This window comes from Anabrus simplex, chromosome 2 (assembly GCF_040414725.1).
Source record: "Anabrus simplex isolate iqAnaSimp1 chromosome 2, ASM4041472v1, whole genome shotgun sequence".
NCBI classification, from domain to species: domain Eukaryota; kingdom Metazoa; phylum Arthropoda; class Insecta; order Orthoptera; family Tettigoniidae; genus Anabrus; species Anabrus simplex.
The window spans coordinates 39,980,010-40,006,818 of NC_090266.1; positions in this window are offsets into that span (position 1 = coordinate 39,980,010).

Consider the following 26,809-nt stretch of genomic DNA (forward strand, 5'->3'; position numbering starts at 1 on the left):
TCGGTGGCTGGATTACTTAATAACAACGTAACCGGCGTAAGGAAATCGAGAATTATGCACGGCCCATGAAATCTGGGGGCAAGCTTGCCCGCGGGAACAAAATTCTTGACCATCACTTGGTCGCCTACCTTCAAATTGGTGGGTCTCCGTCCACGATCATATCTTTCCCTAACCTTTTCATGAGACATTTTAAGATTGGCTTTAGCCTTCTTCCAAAGATCTTTAATATTGTCCGGGTCTATTGTCTCGGGTAGAATGTCACTCAGAGACCAGAGGTTAGAGAGCGACGTGTTGGGAACAAACTTGAACATCAAAGACGCTGGAGTAAATTTATGTGATTCATGAACCGCCGAATTCAAAGCAAAAGCTAACCAATGCAGGGACGTGTCCCATCTAGAATGATCTTCATGATGATAGGCAATAAGCGCGGACCTGAGATTACGATTAACCCGTTCAGCCAGAGATGGTTGAGGGTAATAAGCAGAAGTTGTCACATGAGATATGGATAGGTCAAAGCAGAATTTACGAAATAAATTAGATGTGAAAGCCTTAGCATTATCAGATACAATATATTGACACGGACCAAAAGAAGCAAAGATAGAATTTAGACAAGTAATGGTGGACTGAGCGGTAGCCAGCTTAGTCGGAAATAACCACGAAAATCTTGTAAAACCATCTACGCATACAAAGATGAACTTGTTGGCATTTCCCTTCGACTGGGGGAAGGGTCCTACATAATCAATATACAGGCGTTCCATGGGGCGCGACGCTTGATGAGAAGACAAAAGGCCTACCTTGGTGGACATGGTTGGTTTACTAAGCAAACAGGATTTACAAGCCTTTACTAGTTCACGGATTTCACCGTCCATACCCTTCCAGATGAACATTTCACGAATCTTCTCACGAGTTTTAAAGATGCCTAGATGCCCTCCTAATTGGGTCTCATGATAATACTTGAAGATCATAGGTACAAGAACAGCTGGAACGACAACTTTCATCATCTTATCATGCCTCGATGGGCAACATAAAACACCATTCCTCAAAACATAAAGGACGACATGTTCCCCAGAAGAAAGGGTTTCCATTATCGGAGCCAGCGTCGGATCTTCACGTTGGTACTTCTCGATATCCCTAAAGAGCATGGGAGCATCTGTTAAGATGGCATTAACATCAGATAGCATGGACTCGGGAGGAGGTGAACTATCGACCGGTTCATGGTTCTCAAGGTCGTTGGAAAACATACGGCTGAGTCCATCAGCGACAACATTTTCGGTACCTCTGATATGCCTGACATCGAATTGGAAGGCAGAGATTCGGATGGCCCAACGGGCTATACGACCAGTACGACGCGGCCTACCTAAGACCCAGCTTAAGGCTTGATTATCTGTCTCCAGGTCGAATTTGACATGTTCCAGATAGAGACGGAACTTTTCTAAGGCAAAAAAGACTGCCAAACCTTCGAGCTCATATATGGAATACTTTGCTTCTTGAGCCGATAGAGTCCTAGATGCATAGGCGATGGGTCGCCTCCCTAGTTCAGTCTCTTGAAGAAGGACTGCAGCTACTGCTGACGACGATGCGTCAGTTTGGACGATGAATTTCTTTGAGAAATCAGGCATAGCAAGGACAGGGGCATTACAGAGAGCTAATTTAAGATCTTCAAAAGCGGCTTGTTGAGAAGGTCCCCACTCGAATTTGATGCCTTTCCTACGAAGAAGGTTTAAGGGCGCCGCTCTATTAGCGAAGTTAAGAATAAACTTCCTGAAGAAATTCACCATACCAATGAACCTGGCGATACCTTTAATGTCCTTGGGAGGTTTCAAATCACGGATGGCCTGTGTTCTAGAACGATCGACGGCAACACCATCAGGTGACACAATATGCCGTAGGAATGACATAGAGGGCTTAGCAAAGGCAACGTTGGACAACTTGACAGTTAACCCAGCCTTACGAAGGCGATTGAGAACTTCTCGCAGATGATCTAGATGTTCTTCAAAGGTCTCCAAAAATACTACGACATCATCCAAGTAGTGATACAAGTACTCAAATTTGATGTCGGAGAAGAACCTATCTAGCAGCCTAGTGAGAACAGCTGCTCCCGTGGGGAGCCCGAAAGGCACGCGGTTGTATCCATACAAATTCCAATCCGTGGCAAACGCTGTAAGATGTTTAGACTCTTCCGCTAGGGGAATTTGATTATAGGCCTGATTCAAGACCAAGATAGTAAAGAACTTGGCCTTACGAAACCATGAAAAACAAGAATGAAGGTCAGGTAGGGGCACAGATTGTTACACCACCTTCCGATTGAGAACCCTATAATCAATGACAGGCCTGAAGCCACCTTGGGGTTTCGGGACTAGAAAAATAGGCGAAGAATATTCCGACTTAGAGGGCCTAATAATACCATCCTTCAACATCTGATCGATGATTTCTTTCAGAGCCTTCATTTTAGGTGGAGATAGCCTATATGGTGGAAAACGGACAGGAATCGAATCCGTGACCTCAATTTTGTATTCAATAAGGTCAGTAACACCAAGAGTATCAGACAACACCTCTGGAAACGACTGACACAACTTACGAATACTATCAGCCTGCTCCTCAGGTAGATGTCTAAGGTCTAACAACATCTCATCCTGGGTAGGCGAAATAGATGAACATGATGCAGAATTACGTTTTAACAAGGGTATTTTACAATTGGAAGCAAATTTGAATGTGCACGACTTACTCTGAAGATCGAGCACAAGACCAGTGTGAGAAATGAAGTCCGCTCCCAATATGATGGGGCAAGACAAGTGCTTAGCCACAAACAGTTTGATTTTCCATGTAAATTTAAAAATACGAATTTTGACCTGTAAAGAACCAAGAATTTCTAAGGGAGATGAATTAGCCGAAACATATTGGATCGAAGAGGAACAATAGTCAGGAAGTTTACAAACAGATTTCAATTTTGCATACCATTCAGCCGAAATAATAGAACAAACACTGCCTGAATCTAATAGGGCTGTTATAGGCTCATTATTTAACTCAATTTTGAAAAAGGGGACCGGTGCGGGGGTATCCGACGCAATCCTAAGACACTCTTTGGGGCATTCAAAAGATGGATTTGCAGATTGAACGTTCCCTGAATTTTCGATCTGTTTACCAGGGGCTGAGCCTCGGAAAGATGGATTAGTCGACTCAGCCGAAGCCACTAGTCACCTTTTATTATTGGCATTGGTGGAATTTGCACCAGAAGTTGAGCAGGAGGGGGTGCTATTTGAATTTGGGCAATTCTTGGCGATATGTGAGAAAGCGCCACATTTAAAACAGCCTTGTGATGAACCAGCTCAATTCCTTGTCCCACTAGACTTGATCAGTGGACACTTATTGCGAAGATGGTCAGGCGACCCGCAAGCATAACATTTACGGGGTGTGACAGGTCGGCGAGGTGGAGGCCGAAGATTACTAAAAGAAGGAGGGGGTTCTTTCGCGACACGCAAAGAATCGGCGTATCTAACTCCTTCCGCTGAGACGGCCAATGCTTCAAGTTCAGAGAAAGTTTGCGGGCACGCCGCGAAACACAAATATGACCTATAGGATGGTGAAATGCCTTCCACAATAGCTTGTACAATCTGATCCTCAGGGAAGTGAAGAGCAAACACCCTAGTATAGAATTTAATATCTTGGATGAAATCTGCCAAGCTGTACCCGATAATAGTACTTCTGAATCAGAGATGACCTCGCGCGAGCAGGAATAAAATTTGCAAGCAGATGTGCATGAAAATCTTCAATAGCTGACTGTTCGGCAATGGCTCTTACTATTTTATCTGAGAGAATACCAATTGCATAAGGATAAATTATCTGTAAAATTTGACACGGAGAAAGAGAAAAAACAAGGGCATGATCTTGAAATTCAACTAAAAACCTTAAGAATGAAATAACGTCACTGGTGGCATTAACAGAAAACTTAGAGATACCTCTGAGCAACATAGCTAATGAATGAGGCAAGCTGCTGAACCCAGGACACATAGTAGGTAAAGGTTTCAGTGGCAAAGAAGTTAGTTCAGAACGTGCATTAATCAACGACGTACGGCGTTCAGACTCATTGTCCAATGGGGCAGAGATAGTTTGAGCTCCAACGGTTTTCCTATTGACTTCTCCCTTAGGAGGCTCTTCCTCGCTACCTACATTCACCGTAGCGGGTTGATCAGTTTTGGGAGGAACTTCCCCGGTTAACAATTGAGTTACCTTATTAGATAATTCAGAAATATTTTCAAGCACCGTACTAGCTTCCTTCCTCTGAACGTCATTCAACTTCAGAGACAACAGATCGTTAACTCTATTTGAAAAATGAAATAGCCTGGCTTGCACACGCTTAATTTTATTAGGAGAAGGGTCATTTTCGTCAAAAAAACTAACTACAGATGCTAGCCCAGTAATATTCTCGATGATCATGGAAAGAGAGTCGTCAATTTCTTTCTCTCCCAAAGTGGGGATGGAAATGGCCAAATCAAGGGACTCTCTAAGCTTGTTTGTGTCTACCGCAACCGTGCCTCCAGATTGCACATTTCTAATAGTCAATTCATAGATCAACTCCTCCTTGCGCAAATAGTTAAGATGGAGAACATCGCGAGGGCCGGGCATGATGACAGAACAATTTTGAAAAAGGAAAATTTAAAAATTCCAGCAACTGAGAAAATTGTTAGAGTTCGAATCAAAGCAATGTTTAGCCGTCAAAAGGGGCTAAATTGAGACCCATTCAACCACGCTCTGCTACCACTTGTTGCCGTATTTTTGTGGTAGGTAGAGGTGAAAGAAGGTGCGGGTGTGAACGGGTCTCAAACTACGAAATTAAAGTTAATGTAAAATTTAACAAGGTTATATTCTCTTTCCAAAATTCAGAAATAACACGAATGACAGGTACAGAGTAGCAAGGCAATAAAAGTACAATTACAATATTTACAGGATTTGGGCTTCGAGCCCCGACCTCACAATTCTTGAGCAATTAGCCCAGTTTTACCCCAACACAAGTTTCAACAGAGGGGCGGAAAACCCCATTCATACCCAGGAGCACTTGCTCCAAATTACACAGTAAAGCCTGCTTGAGGCGCGCAGAAAACAAAATTTTCAAGAAAGAGCAACCCGCTCTCAAATTTTAAGCCTGTCAAAGGCCACACCTAATTCCACCTTCAAGCTGTCCTCTAAGGACATAAACACAGGGGTAAAATACCCAACCTACTGAGGCCTATTAAGTGAGAAAAGGTTAATTATATGGCCTCTAAAATACCAACTTGAGAGGAGGCGATCTGCACTCCTAATGCATTTGTTTTAAAACCTAATCTGGCTCTAGGCCACTAATGCAAGGGCTAATCCCATACTACAGAGGTGACTTTAGAAAAGAACAATTTACATTACATTAAGGAAGAATCGGTTGTGAGAAATAAGTTCACCTCAAAACAATATGAGTGGGAGCTCGAGAGGGTTAAGCACTCTCTATCCCAATATGTAGCTTAAAAGATGGAATAAATACAAAGCGTCTTTACATTTTAGGGAAAGTTACATGGTGGAAACGCTTCGGACCCGCCCCGAGAGTTAAACTGCTGAGCTAGCAAGAAAAGAAGTTATTAAATGGCCATTACCTGGTTGTTGAACTGCTGCCCGAAGAAAGAGGCGCTTCCCGCCCCCTGCTATGTACTTTACACACTGAAAGATGGTACAGAAGTGGCACCGAGACCCGAAAATCAGCAGTTTATATACTCTCGCGGAAAGTTCGAGGCGTTTTTGAAATGAGCACACCCTCCCTTGGTTCACCAAGAAAACCCCTACACAATACGAAGAAGAAACATATTATTGGTGGAAAATTAATTCGAGAAATTCAGGATTGGCTAAATTCAAAACAAGGGGAAAGAAAGGGGTATACAGCCAACTTAAACAATAACAGAAAGAAATTTAACAAGAAACAAACTTTTGAAATAAAAATTTCTCCAAAAAACAGTTCTTTCACTTCGCACTAGGGTGCACCATTGTAGTTTTTCAGTAGTGTCCTCTAGAAGAGAAAGTTCACACTTCTTACTACAGGTAAAACAAAAGTACATCAAAAATGACCCAGTTCAAAAACTCCAAAATTTCCAAGTAGTGACATCTTTTGAGAAACTTGAAAATTAATACCGTAGATAAAGTTCAGACTTCCTCCAGCAGAGGAGTTTCAATTGGCGCAAATTTTAAATAAGCGGCGTGGAGGTGTACCACCCGGTACAATTATTATTATTATTATTATTTCGCCATATCATGGTACAATTCAAATTTCGAACATATCGAAGTCATTCCGTCCAAGTCTACTAGTATGCTATCTTCAGATATGTAAACATGTTAAGTTTCCAAACTTACCAGTTCAATTTTCTAACGTGTTTTGTAAAGGGTTGCAAGAGCATTTAACTCGTTGACCTGAGGGTTTAAGTGTCCCGCTGAGTGGCTGTTACTGGATGCGTTAATTTTCAGAAGTTTCTGTAAATCCTATAAGTGGAAACATTCACACAAGAATGCACCTATCACGTTTTCTTACCTCTGTAGTAAATATTTGCATTGTATCAGTGTTCCTTGGTGGTTAATTAGACTCTTCTTTTCAAAAGAATGGAGGCAGTTTACATTAGTATTGATATTTAAAAAATCTATGACGTTCTAACTACTGTGCAATCTTCGATTCATTTTCATGGTCGCATTCTCTTTCACTTTAGTCTTCATCAATCAATGAATTCCAGTAATAATGACAAGAGAGGGCAAATACGGAAGATGTGAGTAGATTATAAGTAAATATTATAAAGTCACTACATATCATATGAAAATCTGGTAGGTAAAACTTACATCTTTGTTAATTCGTAACCAAATTCACAGATTTATTTCATCATTCTGTTCTCCCGGCATGCCTATGATCTATTTAATATTGTGGGTATAAGAAAAACATGACTCTTATATCAGCCACAATATGGGGAGATAAGCAATGTGAAGCCACGGATATATTTCGACGGCTCCAGGTATTAACATCCTATGTCCAACATCATACATACGTCTTCATTACAGACCGTTATTCCTCTCAGCGTTCAGTCTGAAGGCCTCTGTGAGTTTATTAAATGCCACCACAATCCTCTACTTGGTACAATTTCTGTGGACTCCTTTAGTTCTATAACTCTATCTTTAAACCATTAGAAACTGAGTAAAACCATCGTCGTCTTGGTCTACCTCTCCTCCTCTTACCTTCCATATAGAGTCCATTGTTCTCCTAGGTAACCTATCCTCTTCCATTCGCCTCACACTACCCCACCACCAAAGCCGGTTTATGCGTACAGCTTCATCCATCCCGCCTGCCTTTGTTCCCACCTGTTTGTACCATCAATCATTCTCGCTACTTTCATGTCTGTTACTTCTAACATATGAATACATCCTGAGTCCACCCAGCTTTCACTCCCATAAAGCAAATTGTATCTGAAAACAGGCCGATGTAAAGATAGTTTCTTCTGTCATACAGAATACTCTTGATCGCAACTGCGAGCTCACTGCATTGGTTTTACTGCACCTTGGTTCAATTTTACTTACTATACTACCATCCTGCGAGATTACACATCCTAAATACAGGGTCTTTCACTGAAGGTGGGGCCGGCCGGCAGGGCGCAGCAGGTAGAAGAACGGGATGAGGGTCAGTGATATACATCGGTAGTAGTTACAATCTGTCCTGTTCCCTTGCTTATAGATAGGTGCAATTACAGCTTCTGTCCAATCAGAATGTATCTTACTATCAGTCCATGCTAATCGTATTACTCTATGAAGCCATTTCAATCCTTCCATCAGCTATATTTCACTTTTCAGGTCTAATTTCATATATTCCTGCTTTTGTATTGTACCCGCTGAAAGCCTGAGTCCCAGCCAGCATTTATCTCAGGGGGTGTTACGGTCCGAATCTATCGCAACAAATAAACACTAAAAAATTAATGAAGATATAAGATCTCCAAATCAAAAAATAATGAAGATATAAGATCTCCAAATAAAAAATAATGAAGATATAAGATCTCCAAATAAATGTATTGGCGCCATCCAATTAGTACTACAGGAATGAACGGGACACTCTAGTCATTAACTTCAAGGCTCATCATAAAAACACATCAAAATATATTAAATCAGATCAAAGGGAAAAATATGAAGGCTCCGTTCTAGGAATGGGGACGGATATTTAAACGCCCACCAAGGATTTACTATGCTACAAGAACAAGAACCTGGAACTGCTTCCTTGCAAATGCTAACGGAGCATTTTATTTAAGTTGAAAATTTTTATACGCAACAAAATTCGTTGATCCTTAATTTGCCGGTTATTTGGCAAATCATTCCTAAAATTTTTCATCATATTTTACACTTTTTAACACCCTTCCATTTGGGTGGTGGAACCGTTGATTTCTGAAGGTGTCAGTTGGACCCTTGAATGACCATTGATGGTCATGGACCAATTACCTGTTGGCCAAGTGGGCGCGGTCACATTAATCACGTCATCGCTTCCACTTTTATTGAGATGAGACCAATCCGGGATACTACAAACTCTCCCCGGGTTCCTAACCAAGATCTGCTAATCGTTAACTGAAAGAAACGACAAAGCGACTCTCACCTAATGGTCCAGATGGAATCCGTGGAGTTAACGTTGACAGTGCTTCTTACCTGCTCCTGGTCTGCGAATTTTACGATTGGTCCAAGCTCACGCGGGACTGAGAAGTTTCATATTATTTCTTCCGGTACCAACCTTGCGTTCAGCCCTCGACTGGTATACTGTAGTTACCCTGACGTAATTTCTAGGAATTCTCCACTTGGTCCGTCCGTTGTTGCCACTACAACTTCGCCCGCAGTTCTAACCCACACTCTGTCCTTCCAATTTTAACACCCGTCAAGTACACTTTATAATCTCCTATCTCTTCCTCGTTATCTCCCCTTGCCCGAATGTCATTACCTCCTAACACATCCAGACGCATCCTCTTCGCTGACTCAGCCAGTTTTACTTTCATTCCTTTATAAGCCCCGCTAATATTGATAGCGCCCCATCGAATTCCATTTCGTTAGCCGGTTTGTTTAAAAGGAGTCCCCTCAAAAGTCAAATGGGAGTGGGACTCCGTTACTCCCATAGGTCCGAGGCTTGCTTAAAACGTTCTGAGCGTGCTCGGTGAAAATTCTGAGAAGCAGGATGCTACCCATACTTACAAATAGTCCAAGTGAGGATGTGTCCTCCAACTGGTTAGAGACCACTTGTGTATTGTATAATCTTAGCCGCCTGAGTATGAGGGCCATGACACAGAATATGTCCGAAATGCGCACTCCCATTCCATGAAAACTGGTATCCCGATTCTCAGGACCACTTTCTTGGTCACTTAGCCATTGACTATGGTTCGTTAACTAGGACATGACTACAGTCATCGGAAGTCCAAAAACAGCCAAAATGGTTTACGAAAATTTGCAAAACCGTTAATCAAAAGTTTTCTGCTGTATAAGAATCATATCTGAAATGTCCCAAACTTAGCTGCAATATACATCTAAAGAATATCGTACGTTATGTCAGGTGCGTATTTATAAATGAAAAGAATTGCAACTCGTGTTACGATGTTTCTCCTAAGAAAAGAATAGCACAATTAAAATCTGAACTGTAATTACGTTGTTTTTACAAGGAAACTTTTAGGGTTTGCAAGTCATACACCCAGTAAAACACTGTTGTCATTCCAACGTGCGACGTGAGCGAAGAATAACGATGTCTAACGTTGTCGCTCTAGTTAGGAGCACTGTGGTCTTGGGCCACCACTAGCCATGTGCCCATTGTAGACGCGGTCATCAGTATGAGTCAAATAGTTGGCTTCTCTGATAACGGGTTCCGTGATCGCTATATATGTTATTCTGGTGTCTGTTAAGATCCTAAATTTGTATGTAATTCAGTAGAACGTCAAAAATCACTGCTATGTTTGGCAACTCTACGGATACTGTTTACCGTATGTAATCCTTTCTTCTTTAGTAATCAATGATAAAAATAAAATGAAGGGGACTCTATGCGTACCCTGATTGAAAGCAGAAAAATCAAACTCTGTACGTTCTGGATCAGTGCGTCACGTTACTTAGGATAAGTAAGGTCACCGGCAAGCCATAATCAGTCCATGAATTGCCTCAGAAAAATGGCGCAGAAGCAAAACTTGATACTCGATACCTACAAAAATAAGGCGATCTAGAGTAATGTAAAGGGAATTTCTGTCTTAGAAGATCGACCATACGAAGTGTACTTCATGTACATTTACGAGGAAGAAGCAAAATGTATTTTTGTCCAGAAGCGATAGAGAGAAAGGCAGCCTTCATCCTGCGACATTCTTTAACAGGCATATCATAGGTTCCTGGCGATCAACGAGCAGATGTTGAAGGACTTGCTGTATTAATAGGCTAGCAAACGCATCTCTGTTGCTTATAATCATGTTTATCAAACTTTGGTATCAAGACAAACTGGGACAGTAGAACACAGTGGCAGTGATTTATCAAGTGCTAACGAATGAGCGTGTTCTTATTAAAAATTGGACTTCAACATCTGATGGAGTATTTATCGTATGAGAAACAGGAAACTGATATAGCACTATTTACGATCTAAATAATTCGCAAAAAATTCCTGACAAAAGCACCGTAAGTCCGCAAAGTCCACTTTTGAAAATTATTAGAGCCAATGCTTGCAGACTTTAAATTCCTTCATTTGTAAATTTTCATCTGAGAAGTTCCAAAAAATTGTAATTAGCTGGACTTAAAGCGTTTCTATAAACATTTTTTCTCCTGTACTTTACACAACTTTGAGTTTTTTGGAGCCGTCCAATACACGAACACTTACTTCGGAGGAATCAGACACACTAGTCTCACCTGATTGACAATCTTTATCCTCGTCATTATCATCGACAGCCGATTCACAGTCACTTCCAAATAAGCGTACAGACATAATGATTCTTCCTGCTACGAATACGTTGCACTCCCATTGGAAGCAGCCACTTTGCAATGTTTTGGCAGAGAGGCAACAACTGGAAGTCAGTATTGTGGAGCGATATGTGCCATATGCCGCAGAAGCATTACCGCAAGATGCTTACAAGAATATATTTTCCCTTTTCAGTTCGTTATTTCATTTTTCACCTCTAGGTGGCTTAATATTCTTCTTTCCCAATTTCCCCATATATTCGTAAACTTGTTTATAATGTCCACGCGGCCCAACAACGTATATCACTTTTGTATGGGTGATAAATTTGGCTTTCGTGGCCATCTTTCCATTCCTTAAAGAATCACTTACTTTTGTGAATTCTACCTTTTGTTAATTTTTCTTCTATGTTTCAGTTTCTGAAAGTCCCAATATAAATACACTCATGCCCGTAAAAACCAGGGAACCTTGAAAGACTATTGATAGGAAGTTCATATTCATAAGACATGTGCATTGGTATGTTCTGAAGAAATGATTAGCATTTGAACCATGCCGTCCCCCAGGTTCAAGGCCCACATCGATATCAAGGCGCATCACCATCGACTGGTAAAGTGCCTGTGTATCTCCCTGTCGGTACAAATCGGAGGTAATCGATCAGTGTGACTTGAGCAGACGTGCAGGATGCCTCGCAGATATATCCGAGATCCGCGCCGTCAAATAAGTGAGTTTGAAAGAGGGCACATTATTGGCATGATAGAACGTGATGCATCCATCCGGAAAATAGCTGTAAGTGTGGGACGAAGTGTGTCGGCAGTGCAATGAGTGTGTACAGAATGGTTCACAGAAGGCCGTAGAACACGACGAGATGGGTCTGGTCGCACCAACCATACCCCCACGAAACGATCGACACCTCAACCGAATGGTATTGCAGGAGAGATCTGCGTCCTCCTCACCTCTGGCGCAAGTGGAACAGTGTAACACATCGTACACTATCAGGAGAGACTGTCCGTCGCCGTTTCTTACGGTATGTGTTACCGGCGCGTCGTCCACTTCTCCGCCTACCTTTTACTAACGTGCATAAACATGCTAGACTGCAATGGTGTGGGGAACGACGAGCATGGGGACAAGAATGGCAGCAGATAGTGTTTTAGGACGAATCCAGGATCTGTCTGTTTGAAAATGATGGCCGCATTTTGGTTCTCGGCATACGGGGGGAGAAGCATCACATTGACTGCATTCGCACAAGACATACAGCGCTAACTCTACAATTTATGGTATGGGATGCAATTGGGTACACCCACAAATCACAGCTGGTGCGTGTCCAGGGCACTGTGACCAGTGTGACCTACGTGAATGACATCCTGCGACTCGTAACCATACCCTTTATGCACGACATCCCAGACGCGATACATCAGCAGGACAATGCTCGACCAAAATTTGCTGCAGGAACACGTGCATTCTTGTTGTCAGACGATGTCAGCCTGTTGTCGTGGCCCACCTGATCATCGAAATTTTCGACAGTAGAAAATGTGTGGGATTTGGTGAAACGACGCGTGCGGCGCTGTGACCCAATGCCAACCACCAAAGATGAACTGTGGAATGAGGTGAATGAAGCATGGATGGCTATACCCCAGGACGCCATTCGCGCCTTATACGCGTCGATGCCATCACGCATTGAACAAGTTATCAGTGCAAATGGAGGACCCATTGTCTACTAGGCAACAGGACACATGCAGAATGTAGGCGACTGAAATAATAATCGTTACTGCAAAACATGCTAATGAATTTGTCCTGTGAACATGAACCTCTTATCTCTAGCCTTTCAAGGTGCTCTGTATTTTAAGAACATGAGTGCATTAACAAACTATTCATAACATGATTCCGAGGTAATACAGTAACATGGTGGGATATAGTAACCCTCCTCAGGTCAATATCATCAATGGTAGGGAATGATAACATAAAATTTTCTGAAATTTGGTTAAAAATACTCATACATTATTATTAAGCCCTCTGTCATATCAGTAATCTGCAACAGTGAGTATAAAGCCACCCATACAACACAAGAACTGATTCGAAGGTGAAAGCTAGTATAAATGTTAGTAGCCTAAATAATAATAATAGTAATAATTGTTACGGAGTTTTCTTGAATCACAGAGGTGAAAGAAGGTGCGGCCATGAACGGGTCTATCTACTACCATCAAAAGATTAATTAAAAAAACCAGGTTATATTTCCTTTGAAATATTTTTCTTCAAATGAAAGATATTAACAAAACCAGTCGCTCAGCGACAGTACAAGATTTCATGTACAGTATTTGAATACAATTGTACAACAGTTATTTGGGCACTATTGCTCCATACACCCAACTATTAATGATAGAGGTCTCCCCATTTCATTTACAGAGTTTATCTACCGAAATAGGAAGAGAATCTATGCTCTATGAACAGAACAGGAGGCTGAACTCCGAACCTAATACAATTACAATCCGAGCATCCTTGCTCACCGAAATTTTAGAGTTCCCAGGCCTCTCGAGGCACAAACTACATTCAATAGTTCAAACGCATATCACTGTCTTCAACACTCAACAGTTTAACCTCTTAACAGAGAAGTTTTTAGAATAGTATACAATACACATTCTACCAGGCCTTGGTGGGAAGAGAAAAAATACAGGTTAAAGTTACTGGCCCGAAAATCAAAATGATGCGGAGGCAGACACTTGCACTCCTTGACAATGAAACTTAGAATTTCAAAACCCTAGTAAGGCTCACTGCCCGACGTTACAGGGGCTAATTCCATACCACTGAGGTGACTAAGTATGTTTAGTCCTCAGCCCGAAGGCTGGTTCGATCCTCAACAACTCCGCCATCAGCTGTCATAGATGGCCTAGGCATCACTGAAGAGGCGTACTAGGGAAATGAGGAGTGAGGTAGTTTCCCGTTGCTTTCCTTACCGAGCCAGAAGTTGCTATTACATATCAGTCTGCCAAGCCCACTGAAATGCATGCACCAACCGACCCTATAAGCAACAGTTTCACACCATTCATAGCAGGGACTGGCTGCAGAAGGAATGGCATTACTAGCATCACTCATACCTCAGTCACTTTCATTTTGTCAAAGCCAAGGATAAAGCTGAGACAGATCAATGAAAGTAACAAAAGTGCTCTAGCCAATACCAGAAGACATAGTGCACTGTAAACACTATGTCCTGCGAGCAGAGGTGACTAGATGGAGAAAATTGAATTTACAAGGATACAGAGAGAAAACGGTTACAAAAACATAGTCACCTCAAATACAAGTAGATAGGGAACTCGAGAGGGTGTCACACGCTCTATTCACGAATTTCAGGTAAGTGCTTTAGGCTGGTTTTGAAATTTACATTGGAAGATGAAGTTTACGTTATTGAAGTTTGGAAATTGAAGTTACATTCTTAGGGACAGGAAACCTTCCCCTCGGGTCAGCTTTCAGAGGCTATCACCTAGTTAGTACATGGCTGCCATTACCTTATTGCGCAGGACTGCTCGATGAAGGGCTAAACGCTCCCGCCTCCACTATTAGCACACACTCAGTACATACGACGATCAAGAAGACAAGGTAGCTCGGAACATTACCAGCTTTTATACCCTAGAGGAAGGTTCTAGAGAGGTCTGGACTAATGCCCGACACACCCCCAGATTTTTATTGGATAATAAAATATGTAGAAGAAAGCACTGATTGGTTGAATATAAAAAACAGGAAATTTTTGATTGGCCCGCATTACAAGTTTGCGGGAAGAGATGGAAGGATTGACAACTCTGACATACCAAAAACAAAAGATAATTACTCAGTTTAGGAAACCTTAAAATAACAAATTACTTTATCACTTTAGTAGTGACATCTATTGACCAACGTCCAAACTTCTTGCACTAGTGGCTTCAAGTTTTAGGAGTAAGATGTCAGCTCACAAGGCGCTTGATTTGAATTCACGGGGCTGGTGTAACCTCGTGGTACAGACCTGCACTCCCCCAAAGTCTCTCCTCACATTTAAACCTTGAAATTTGATTGTTAGAGGTAAACAATTCTTGCAGGTAGAGATTTTTCTAGAAAAGTTCCATTAGAAGAAAATTTTAAGTCAAAACCAATCTTGAAGTCTTCCTGAAGACGTAAAAGTCTGGGGTATAAGGTTCAAGTTTGACGGCAAGATTGGCCGTAGCCGCCGATACCAGGGAGGTGTCCTTCGGACCCCCCAAGTACCCTCAGATACAGCTCTCCCCGCCACCATGAGAAGGGTAGCCAGTGTGATGGTCGCTGCAGACCAGATGTAGAGTTACTGCACCAAGATGGGTAGGCGGTTGGATTACCGCACCTCAGCCCTCGCCGGAAAAGATGGTGCTCCAGCACGCCGTTATGAAGGAGACTGGGCCAGAACGGAGTGAGCCCTTACCCCACGTCAGCATCGCTCGCCAGATGTTGCGGCTCGGCTGCCGATGTCAGAGAGGGCACTGGAACAGTAATTTACTTGGCGACAGAGATCGTTTTGTGGAGAGTGATAGTTGTACATTTTCTACGTTTTGGATGAGGCGGGCTGCATAGGGAATGAGTGTGTGGTTGCAGGCTTGGCGTTGGAGGCCGGAGATAAGGTAATGGCAGAAAAGAAATTAAGCCCTATTAGAGGGGAAGATTTGTACCTAGGTAGAATCCATAAGAGGTGATTCATTAAATCTACTAGTGGGGCAGAAGGCCTCCATCTTTAACCTTATACTACACCTAATGAACTGTTTACGTTCAAGATTGTTCTAAACAAGGAATATAACTTTACCTAACTACCATGATTTAGTGGCCTATGTAGCAAATTAACAAATTTATAGGGCTTAACTTGAGAGGTATGCACAATAAATATTCTCTCAGTGGCTGGATTGCTGACCAGAAGAGTAACAGGAGTTAAAATGTCCAAAATAATACGTGGCCCATGAAATCTGGGGGCAAGCTTGCCTGCAGGAACAAAATTCTTAACAATAACTTGATCTCCAACCTTTAAATTGGTAAGCCTCCGTCCATGAACATAATATTTCTTTAATGCACGTCTCCATGGCTAAATGATTAGCGTGCTGGCCTTTGGTCACAGGGGTCCCGGGTTCGATTCCCAGCAGGGTCGGGAATTTTAACCATCATTGGTTAACTTCCCTTGCACCGGGGGGTGTATGTGTTGTCTTCATCATCATTTCATCCTCATCACTACGCGCAGGTCGCCTCCGGGAATCACATCCAATGACCTGCACCTGGCGAGCCGAACACGTCCTGGGATCTCCCGGCACTAAAAGTCACACGCCATTTCCTTTTCATTTCATCTCTCTCTAACCTTTTCATGGGAAGCTTTAAGATTACTTCGCGCCTTCTTCCATAGTTCTCCGATATTATCAGGATATATTGTCTCCGGTAATATGTCATTGAGTGACCATAGATTAGACAGCGGCGAGTTGGGAACAAATTTGAACAAGAGAGAGGCAGGGGTGAACTTGTGTGACTCATGAACAGCCGAACTTCAAGGAAAAGATAACCAATGCAGCGAAGTATCCCACCTGGAATGATCTTCATGATAAACAGCGATCAACGCCGATCGAAGATTACGATTGACCCGCTCAGCCAGAGATGGTTGAGGGTAATAAGCGGAAGTTGTTACATGTGATTTGGACAGGTCGAAACAGAATTTTCGGAATAAGTTAGATGTGAAAGCATCAGCATTATCAGAAACAATATATTGACAGGGACCAAAAGAAGCAAAGATAGTATTAAGGCAAAAAATAGTAGACTGAGCGGTGGCCAGCTTAGTCGTAAACAACCATGCAAATCTAGTGAAGCCATCTACGCATACAAGAATGTATTTATTCCCATTCCCCTTTGATTTGGGGAAGGGTCCGACGTAGTCTTGGTATAAACGTTCCATGATGCCTGGTGCGATGACAAGAGTCCTAGCTTAGTAGACAAGGTAGGCTTACTAAGCAAGTCAGATTTACAAGCTTTAACCATTTCTCGGATTTCACCGTCCATACTATCCGGCTCCATGGCTAAATTGTTAGCGTGCTGACCTTACGTCACAGGGGTTCCGGGTTCGATTCCCAGCAGGGTCTGAAATTTTAACCATCATTGGTTAATTTCGCAAGCACGGGGGCTGGGTGTATCTGTCGTCTTCATCATCATTTCATCCTCATAACGACGCGCAGGTTGTTTACGGGAGTCAAATCAAAAGACCTGCATCTGGCGAGCCGAACTTGTCTTCGGGCACTCCCGGCACTAAACGCCATACGCCATTTCATTTCATTTACCATCCATACTCTTCCAAATTATCACCTCTCTGATTTTTCCCTTGTTTTGAAGATGCTTAAATGCCCCCCTAATGCGGTCTCGTGATAGTAATTGAAGATCATTGGCACTAGAACGGTTGGAACCACTACTTTCATCTTTTGATCATGCCTCGAAGGGCAACGCAGACCCCCATTCCTCAATACATAAGGGACAACATGTTCCCCAGAAGAAAGGGTTTCCATAATCGGTGCCAGCACTGCATCCTCACTCTGATATTTCCCAATGTCACGGAATAGCTTAGGGGCATCCTTCAAAATAGCATTAATATTGGGAGGTATGAGCTTAGGAAGAGATAAACCATCTCCTTCTTCACAGGTTTCAACATCACTAGAAAACATGTGGCTTAGTCCATCGGCAACTATATTCTCCGACCCCTAATGCGTCTTACATCAAACTGAAATGCAGAAATCCTGATAGCCCAACGGGCGATATGTCCTGTACGACGAGGCCTAGCTGAAACCCGACTTAATGCTTCATTATTTGTTTCTGATTCAAATTTAACATGTTCCAAATGAAGGCGGAACTTCTCCAGAGCAAACAAAATTGCCAAACCCTCTAGTTCACAGATAGAATACTTGGCTTCTTGAGCCGATTAGGTCCTAGACGCATAGGCGATGGGCCACCTTCCGAGTTCCGTTTCCTGATGAAGGGCAGCAGCAACAGCCGATGAAGAGGCGTCAGTTTGAACAATTAATTTCTTAGAGAAATCTGGCATAGCTTACATAGAGGCATTAAATGGAGCTAATTTAAGGTCTTCAAAAGCGGATTGCTGTGACGGCCCCCATTAAATTTGACACCTTTCCTACGCAGTAGGTTCAGGGGCGCCGCCCTGTTAGCGAAGTTAGGAATACATTTCCTGAAGAAATTCACCATGGATATGAATCTAACGATTCCTTTGATGTTCTTAGGAGGCTTGAAGTAACGGATAGCCTGTGTTCTGGAACGATATATGGAAGCACAATCATGCGACACAATATGCCCTAAGAATGACACAGAAGACTTAGCAAAAGCTACGTTAGATAATTTAACAGTCAACTCAGCCTTCCGAAGGCGATTTAAAACTTACTTCAGGTGATCTAAGTTCTCTTCGAAGGTCTCTGAAAACACGGTGACATCATCGAGGTAATTATACAGATATTCGAATTTGATGTCAGAGAAGAACATATCTAGCCGTCTAGTAAGAACAACTGCACCCGTGGGGGGCACGAAAGGCACGAGGTTGTATTCATGCTGATTCCAATCCGTGGCGAAGGCCGTTAGATATTTGGATTCTTCCGCTAGAGGGATTTGATTACATGCCTGGTTAAGGTCTAAGATGGTAAAGAACTTCGCCTTGCGATACCATGAAAAACAAGAATGAAGATCCGGAAGGGGCACAGATTGTAACAGACCTTACGGTTTAAAGCCCTGTAACCAATCACAGGCATGAAACCACCTTGAGGTCTCGGTACCAGAAAATCAGGCGTTGAATCCGCCGACTTGGAAGGTCGAATAATACCATCCCTTAACACCTGATCGATGATTCCCTTAACATCCTTCATATTAGGTGGCGAAAGCCTATAAGGCGGAAACCTAACTGGGACAGAATCTGTTAGCTCAATCTTATATTTAATAAGGTCCGTGACGTCAAGGTTATCTGAAAATACGTCAGAGAAAGACTGACACATACTTCTAATATTTTCAGCCTGATCCTCAGGCAGATGCCTAAGATGTAACGACATCTCACTCTGGGTAGGCGAAATAGATGAAAATGAAACGGAATTACATTTCAAAAGTGGAATATTACAGTTATTAGCAGAATTTAAAGTGCACGACTTGCTCTGAATGTCGAGCACAAGACCAGCATTACACATAAAATCGGCCCCCAATATTACAGGGTAAAACAATAGTTTAGCTACACACAACTAAACTTTCCAGGTAAACTTTTAAATGCGAATTTTAGCAAAAATGAAACCTAAAATTTCTAATGGAGATGAGTTAGCCGAAACACATTTAACAGAAGGGGAACAATAGTCTGGAAATGTACAAGAGGTTTTTAATTTAGAATACCACTCTTCAGAAATAATGGAAATCACACTTCCTGAGTCTAATAGAGCCGTGACTGGTTCGTTATTTACTTCAATTTTCAGAAATGCCACGTATCCTGGGATCTCTGCCGCAGTTCTGAGGCATTCCCTAAGTCCTTGAAATGATAAATTAGATGAAGTTTTATCCTTGAAGGATTCATTCCCTGATCTAACGGGGGCTGAGCCTATGTAAGGTGAAGATTGTGACTCAGCCATGCACCCTAGTCACTTCCTATCACTTGGATTCGTGTAGGCAGCACCAGAAGTTGAAGAAGATGGTGTGCTGCTATTTGAAGGGCAATTCTTCGCCAGATGGGCAAATGAACCGCACTTGAAGCACCCTTGAGGCGTACGAGCTCCATTCCTATTCCCGCACAATTTGACCAAGGGACACTTATTCCTAAGGTGTTCAGTAGATCCACATGTAAAACACTTGCGTGTAGGAAATGTTCGGCGAGGTGGTGGCCGAGAAGTGTTAGATGACGGAGGGGCTCATTGACGAATCGTAAGGTGTCGGCGTACCTTACGTCTTCGGCTGACACCGCCATGGCCTCGAGTTCCGAGTAGGTTTGAGGCCGAGATCCAAAACAAAGGTACGACCTATAGGGCGGAGAGATTTCTTCTACAAGCGTCTGCACTATTTGGTCTTCAGGGAAATGAAGAGAGAATACCCTAGTGTAAAACTTAATATCCTGAATAAAATCTTCCAGGTTCTCATCCAACCTCTGTACTCGAAAATAGTACATCTGATTTAACGATGACATAGCTCTAGCCGGAATAAAGTTAGCCAAACGATGGGCAAGGAAGTTTTCTAACAAATATCTATCAGATAATGCTTTTACAATTTTGTCCAAGAGGACACCTACAGAATATGTGTAAATAATTTGTAGTATTTGGGAATGAGAGAGAACAAAGACTGACGCATGGCCTTGGAATTCGACTAGAAATCTTAAGAAAGAAATGACTTCGTTTGTTGAGATAATGGAAAACTTGGATATACATTTGAGCAACATTAATAAGGGATGGGGCAAGCTGCTGAAACCTGATGACATAATAGGTGTTGGCACTGGAGGTTGAGAAGGTACCAACACGGCATTAGTCATAAAGAACAGAGGGAGTTGCTTTGGATGACCAGACTCAGTTTCCGATGGGGCAGATATTTGTTGAGTTGGAAAAGATTTCCTACTCTAAATCCCTCTACAAGATTCTTCCTCCGTAGGCAAGTTTACCATAGGACCCTCTCGCATTCAGGAGTAGCGGCCTCGGACAACAACTGACTAAACGTATTTGACATATCAGAGAGGTGTTCCGATATATTACTGGCTTCCTTGGCATGATCCTCCTTCAATTTTAGAGACAATAGGTCCTAGCCCTATTGTAGAAATGAAATAGCCTAGCCTGAACTCTCTAACGTTGGTTAGGTAATGCAGAAATGTTCTCACGGAACTAGAGTGTGTATCGTAGAGATATGACAGGAATGATGGGAGGGGGAGTATTCATTCTGGTGAAAGAAGAATTTGTAAGCTACGAAAAAGTTAAAGATGAGAAACATGACATTCTAGGTGTAAGGCACATTTCTAAAGATAATAGGCAACTTGGTGTCTTTCGAGTGTACAGACCTGGGAATGGTAGCGCTGACATGGATACAGAATTATTTGATAAGATAATCAGCTATGTGGGAAACGACATTGAAAAGAATGTGATTGTAGTAGGAGATCTTAATTTACCAAATGTCAATTTGGAAGGAAATGCGAACAGCAGGAAGAATGACCCAACAAATAGCAAATAAGCTAATATGGGAAAGACAGCTGATTCACAAAGTGACGGAACCGACTATAGGGAAAAAAATCCTGGACGTAGTACTGATAAAACCAGATGAGCTCTATAGAGAATCCGAAGTAATAGAAAGTATTAGTGATCACGAAGCTGTTTTTGTCGTAGTTAAAAATAAATGTAGTAGAAAGGAAGGTTTTAAGAGTAGGACTAATTGGCAATACCATAGGCTGATAAAGCAGGCATGAGCCAGTTTTAAAGTAATAATTATTATCGTTGGGAAACGGTAAATAAGAATGTAAACAGACTCTGCGATGGGTTTAAAGAAATTGTGATGTTTGGGACATCACTGCATGTTTTTAATTATTGAACTATGTAATTAATTGATAAGATGTGTATATTTCATCACTGATAGGTCATGTCTAATTAATATGTATATATATATATAGGGTTTTTATCATCCATTTCAATCATCATTTCATTTCTTTGTATCGCGGCTATAACGTATTCTGAACGAACAAATTATTGGGTAAAGTATTTCAACATCATGCATATTTATAACTTGCAGTAAATTTTCCAATAGCCGTTGTGAGGTGACCAGAGTCAGTAGGCTAATTTCAGCCCAGTTCCAGGAAAAGTACGTCATCGAGGTTACGAGAGATATTACCCTCTCCACCTCATGAAGAGACAGTTGATACATTATTAACACCCAATCTTCAAACTCCGCTTCGGGACGCTTTATTTCAGCGGGAAAGTTCAGCCTATGTGAATGAACGTAATGAAGCAACGTGATGGATTCACAGCAATACATCGGAGAAAAGATGAGACCTCGAATCTTACTGGACCATGTGATATGGCGTATGGAAGGAGACTTTTGAACCGACATATACCACCGACAAGAGCTGGAGAGGACATTAGCATTCTTATTCAGATTTACATTCACATTCTTATTGGACAATCTGATTCTCACTCTTGGAAGAGACTCTTACTACGATTCTACGTCTGCACGTTGGAGAAGATTTTAACTTAGTTCACCTCGCATCTGAGTATATTCTACTCAAAAGTTACTCTCATTGGGACTTGTTATCTCAATGACGAGAGGTAGTCAACGGGAGACCGGTTTTGACTAGTTAGGGGAGGAGAGCTTTTATTATGAATTTAGCTACGCTACTGTTCCGTAATACGGAAGAATACGAGTGTATTCTCTCCATGAACATAACCCATGGTGGTTTTGCATTTAAAATTAGGACTCATTACGACTTTATGTAAGGAGTACAGTAGGATGTGTTAAAGACAGGAAGTAGGACTGGAATCCGACAACAGATGAAGCAGCCGGCACGAGAGATCCACCCATCTTCAGCTTCAAGACAACAGTCTACAATTGGTGAACTAAAGGCATAAGTTACTGCAAGTCTTCGCGCAACAGTTCATTTTTAAAATTAATTTCATTCAATTTTTATTTTGCTTCCGTAAGTTCAGATTTCGTTAAAACTCCGTTACGTCACGTTTTTCATCTTAATGAATAGCTGTTTTAATTTGTATTTTATGAAATGATTATTAATGATCCTTAAATTCCAAGTTAGTGTACTTAATGATTTGTGTTCCGTTCACCTCACCCTGGGAGTTTTTGAGCCTCACTACGTATTATTATTATTATTATTATTATTATTATTATTATTATTATTATTATTATTATTATTATTATTATTATTATTATTATTCATTCTCTACTTGTGTTTTCAAGCCATAAGCTTGAAGACTGGCGCCCATGGGATATAGTTTATGGAGAAGCAAGGAGATATCTTTTATTTATTTTAATATTAAAGTGACCCGCCACGTTATAATATTGTCAAACATCTGTGGGCCAAGTGGGTACGTCACAAAATTGTTGAGGATTGTGAAAAGAGGCTAGTACCTTTAAAGGTGGTAAGGAATGGTAAAGACCCACCTTTTTATAATAGAGAAATAAAGAGTCTAAGAAGGAGGTGCAGAGTGGAATGAAATAGATTTAGAAATGGCTGCGGATGTAAGGAGAAATAGAAGGAACTTACTGGGAAGTTAAATCTAGCAAAGGAGGCAGTTAAGGATAACATTATTGCAAGCATAATTGGCAGTCATACAAATTTTAGTGAAAAAGGGAAGGATATGTGCAGGTGTTTCAAGGCAGAAACCGGTTTCAAGAAGGACATTCCTGGATTAATTAATGAACAAGGAGAGTGTGTATGTGAGGATCTTCAAAAGGCAGAATTATTCAGTCAGCAGTATGCAAAGATTGTTGGTTACAAGGATAATGTCCAGATAGAGGAGCTGACTAATGCTAAAGAAGTATTAAAATTTGCGTATGATAACAATGATATTTACAATAAGATAAGAAATTTGAAAACTAGAAAAGCGGCTGGAATTTATAAGATTTCTGGGGATATACTTTAGACAATGGGTTGGGATATGGTACCATATCTGAAGTACTTATTTGATTATAGTTTGGTCGAAGGAGCTGCACCAAATGAATGGAGAGTTGTTATATTAGCCCCTGTGGATAAAGGAAAGGGTGATAGCCATAAAGCTCAAAATTACAGGCCAGTAGGTTTGACATGGGTTGCATGTAAGCTCTGACTATATCAGACATGTTTGCGAAATTAATAACTGGTAAGATAGAAGACAGATCGGTTTTAGAAAATGTTATTCTACTGAAAATCATATTATAGGATTCCAGCAAGATATAGAAGAGTCTTTTATTCAGGAGGTCAAATGGACTGTATCGCGATTGACCTGTCTGAAGCATTTGACAGGGTGGATCATGGGAGACTACTGGCAAAAATGAGTGCAACTGGACTAGACGAATGAGTGGCTGAATGGATTGCTATATTTCTAGAAAATAGATCTCAGAGAATTAGAGTAGGCGAAGCTTCATCTGACCCTGTAATAATTAGGAGGGGAATTCCTCAAGGCAGTATGATTGGACCTCTATGTTTCCGTATGTATACAAATGATATGAGTAAAGGAGTGGAAGCCGAGGTAAGGCTTTTTGCGGATGATGTTATTCTGTAAAGAGTAATAAATAAGTTACAAGATTGTGAGCAACTGCAAAATGACGTCGATAATGTTGTGAGATATACAGTAGGCAATGGTATGATGATAAATGGGGTAAGTCTGGTTGTGAGTTTCACAAATAGGAAAAGTCCTCTCAGTTTTAATTACTGGGTTGAAGGGGTGAAAGTTCCTTTCGGGCATCATTGTAAGTATCTGGGCGTTAATATAAGGAAAGATCTTCATTGGGGTAATCACATAAATGGGATTGTAAATAAAGGATACAGATCTCTGCACATGGTTATGAGGGTGTTTAGGGGTTGTAGTAAGAATGTAAACGAGAGGTCATATAAGTCTCTGGTATGACCCCAACTAGAGTATGATTCCAGTGTATGGGACCCTCATAAGGATTACTTGATTCAAGAACTGGAAAAAATTCAAAGAAATGCACCTCGATTTGCTCTGGATGATTTCCGACAAAAGAGTAGCGTTACAAAAATGTTGCAAAGTTTGGGCTGGGAAGAACTCTGAGAAAGAAGACGAGCTGCTCGACCAAGTGGTATGTTCCGAGCTGTCAGCGGAGAAAGGGCTTGGAACTACATTCGTAGACGAATAAGTTTGAGTGGCGTCTTTAAAATTAGGAAAGATCAAATATGAAGGTAATGTTGGAATTCAAGAGGATACATTGACGCAAATATTAATATATAGGAAGGAGAGTTAGGGATTATAATAACTTAACAAGGGAGACATTCAATAAATTTCCAATGTCGTTGAAATCATTTAAGAAAAGGATAGGAAGACAACAGATAGGGAATCTGCCACTTGAGCGACTACCCTAAATGCAGATCAGGATTGATTGATTGATTGATTGATTGATTGATTGATTGATTGATTGATTGATTGATTGATTGATTGATTGATTGATTGATTGATTGATTGATTGATTGATTGATTGATGTTAATCACTTACTTAAGAAAACTAACTTCATATGCTAGCTCGGTGGCATTATCTGTGATAGTGGATAGAGCCTAATCAATTTCTTTCACCTCAAATACCGGCATACAAGTAGCAAGTTCCAAAGATTCCTTAAGTTTGGCAGTATCTGGCACAGGCAGGAATTACTCCAGTAGATATCCAAATCAGGTTTATCATCAGATCCAAAATTCGTAAATGGCGAGTTAACCAAGAGGAAAGACCAAAGAAGAATACTCGAACAACCTGGTCTGAAGACAGGAAGGAAGCCCACAGTAAACGAATGAAAGAAAGTAGTATAATAGGACAGCTCTGCCGCCACCACCCCCACCGGCTCCCAGAGGCCTCCTCCACCACCACCACAGCCAGAGGCCACCCAGATGCCTCCTCCACCACCACCACAGCCAGAGGCCTCCCAGAGGCCCCCTCCACCACCACCACAGCCAGAGGCCTCCCAGAGGTCTCCTCCACCACCCGCGGGAAATTTGAATTTGTAAACAAATCCACGTGTTTTTGACAGCCACGAGCTTTTTGACAGTCAACAACGCATCGCAAACCTCAGTACTGCCATCTTGACGAGCCTAAACCTTAGTAGTACCAACTTAACCTAACTAGCGCGTGGTAAACAAAGCCACGTGCTTTTTTGATAGCTGTCATCTGCCATCTTTAATCTATAGAGCACAGTGCTGCCCTCTTTAGCTACTTACCTTTGAAATGTGGTGGCGGATAATTTGAAAAATGTTTTTTGACAGCAGCCATCTTTAATCTAGAGAGCACCGTGCTGCCCTCTTTAGCTAGAAACCTTTGAAATGTGGTGGCAGGCAATTCCACATGACAGCAGCCATCTTTAATCAAGAGAGCACCGTGCTGCCCTCTATGTGGTGGCGGCAATTTGAAAAATTTTACATGCTCATGTTTGGAAACAAACTCACGCGCTTTTTTGACAGCCGTCATCCGCCACCTTTAATCAACAGAGCACAGTGCTGCCCTCTTTAGCTAGATACCTTTGAAATGTGGTGGCGGCAAATTCCACGTGGTCTTGTTTGGAAACAAAGCCATGTGCTTTTTTTGACACCTGTCATCCGCCATCTTTAATCAACAGAGCACCGTGCTGCACTCTCTAGTTGAAATATGGTGGCGGCAAATTCTACATTCTCTTGTTTGGAAACAAAACTATGCGCTTGTTTTGACAGCTATCTTCCGCCATCTTTAATCCAGGGAGCACCGTGCTGCAGCTACCATCCGCCATCTTTAATCCAGAGAGCACCGTGCTGCACTCTCTAGTTGAAATGTGGTGGCGGCAAATTCTACATTCTCTTGTTTGGAAATAAACCTATGCGCTTTTTTGACAGCTATCATCCACCATCTTTAATCCAGAGAGAACAGTGCTACACTCTATGTGGTGGTGGCAAATTCTACGCGCTCTACAAACCCATGTGCTTTTCTGATAGCTGTCATCCGCCATCTTTAATCCAGAGAGAACAGTGCTGCACTCTATGTGGTGGCGGCAAATTCCACGTGCTCTTGTGTGGAAACAAATTCTACGTGCTCTTCAGCTGTCATCCACCATCTTTTATCAAGAGAGCACCGTGCTGCCCTCTTTGTGTTGGCAGATAATTTGAAAAATTCTTTTTTGATAAGCGGACATCTTTAATCCAGAGAGAACAGTGCTGCCCTCTTTAGTTACTTACCTTTGAGGCG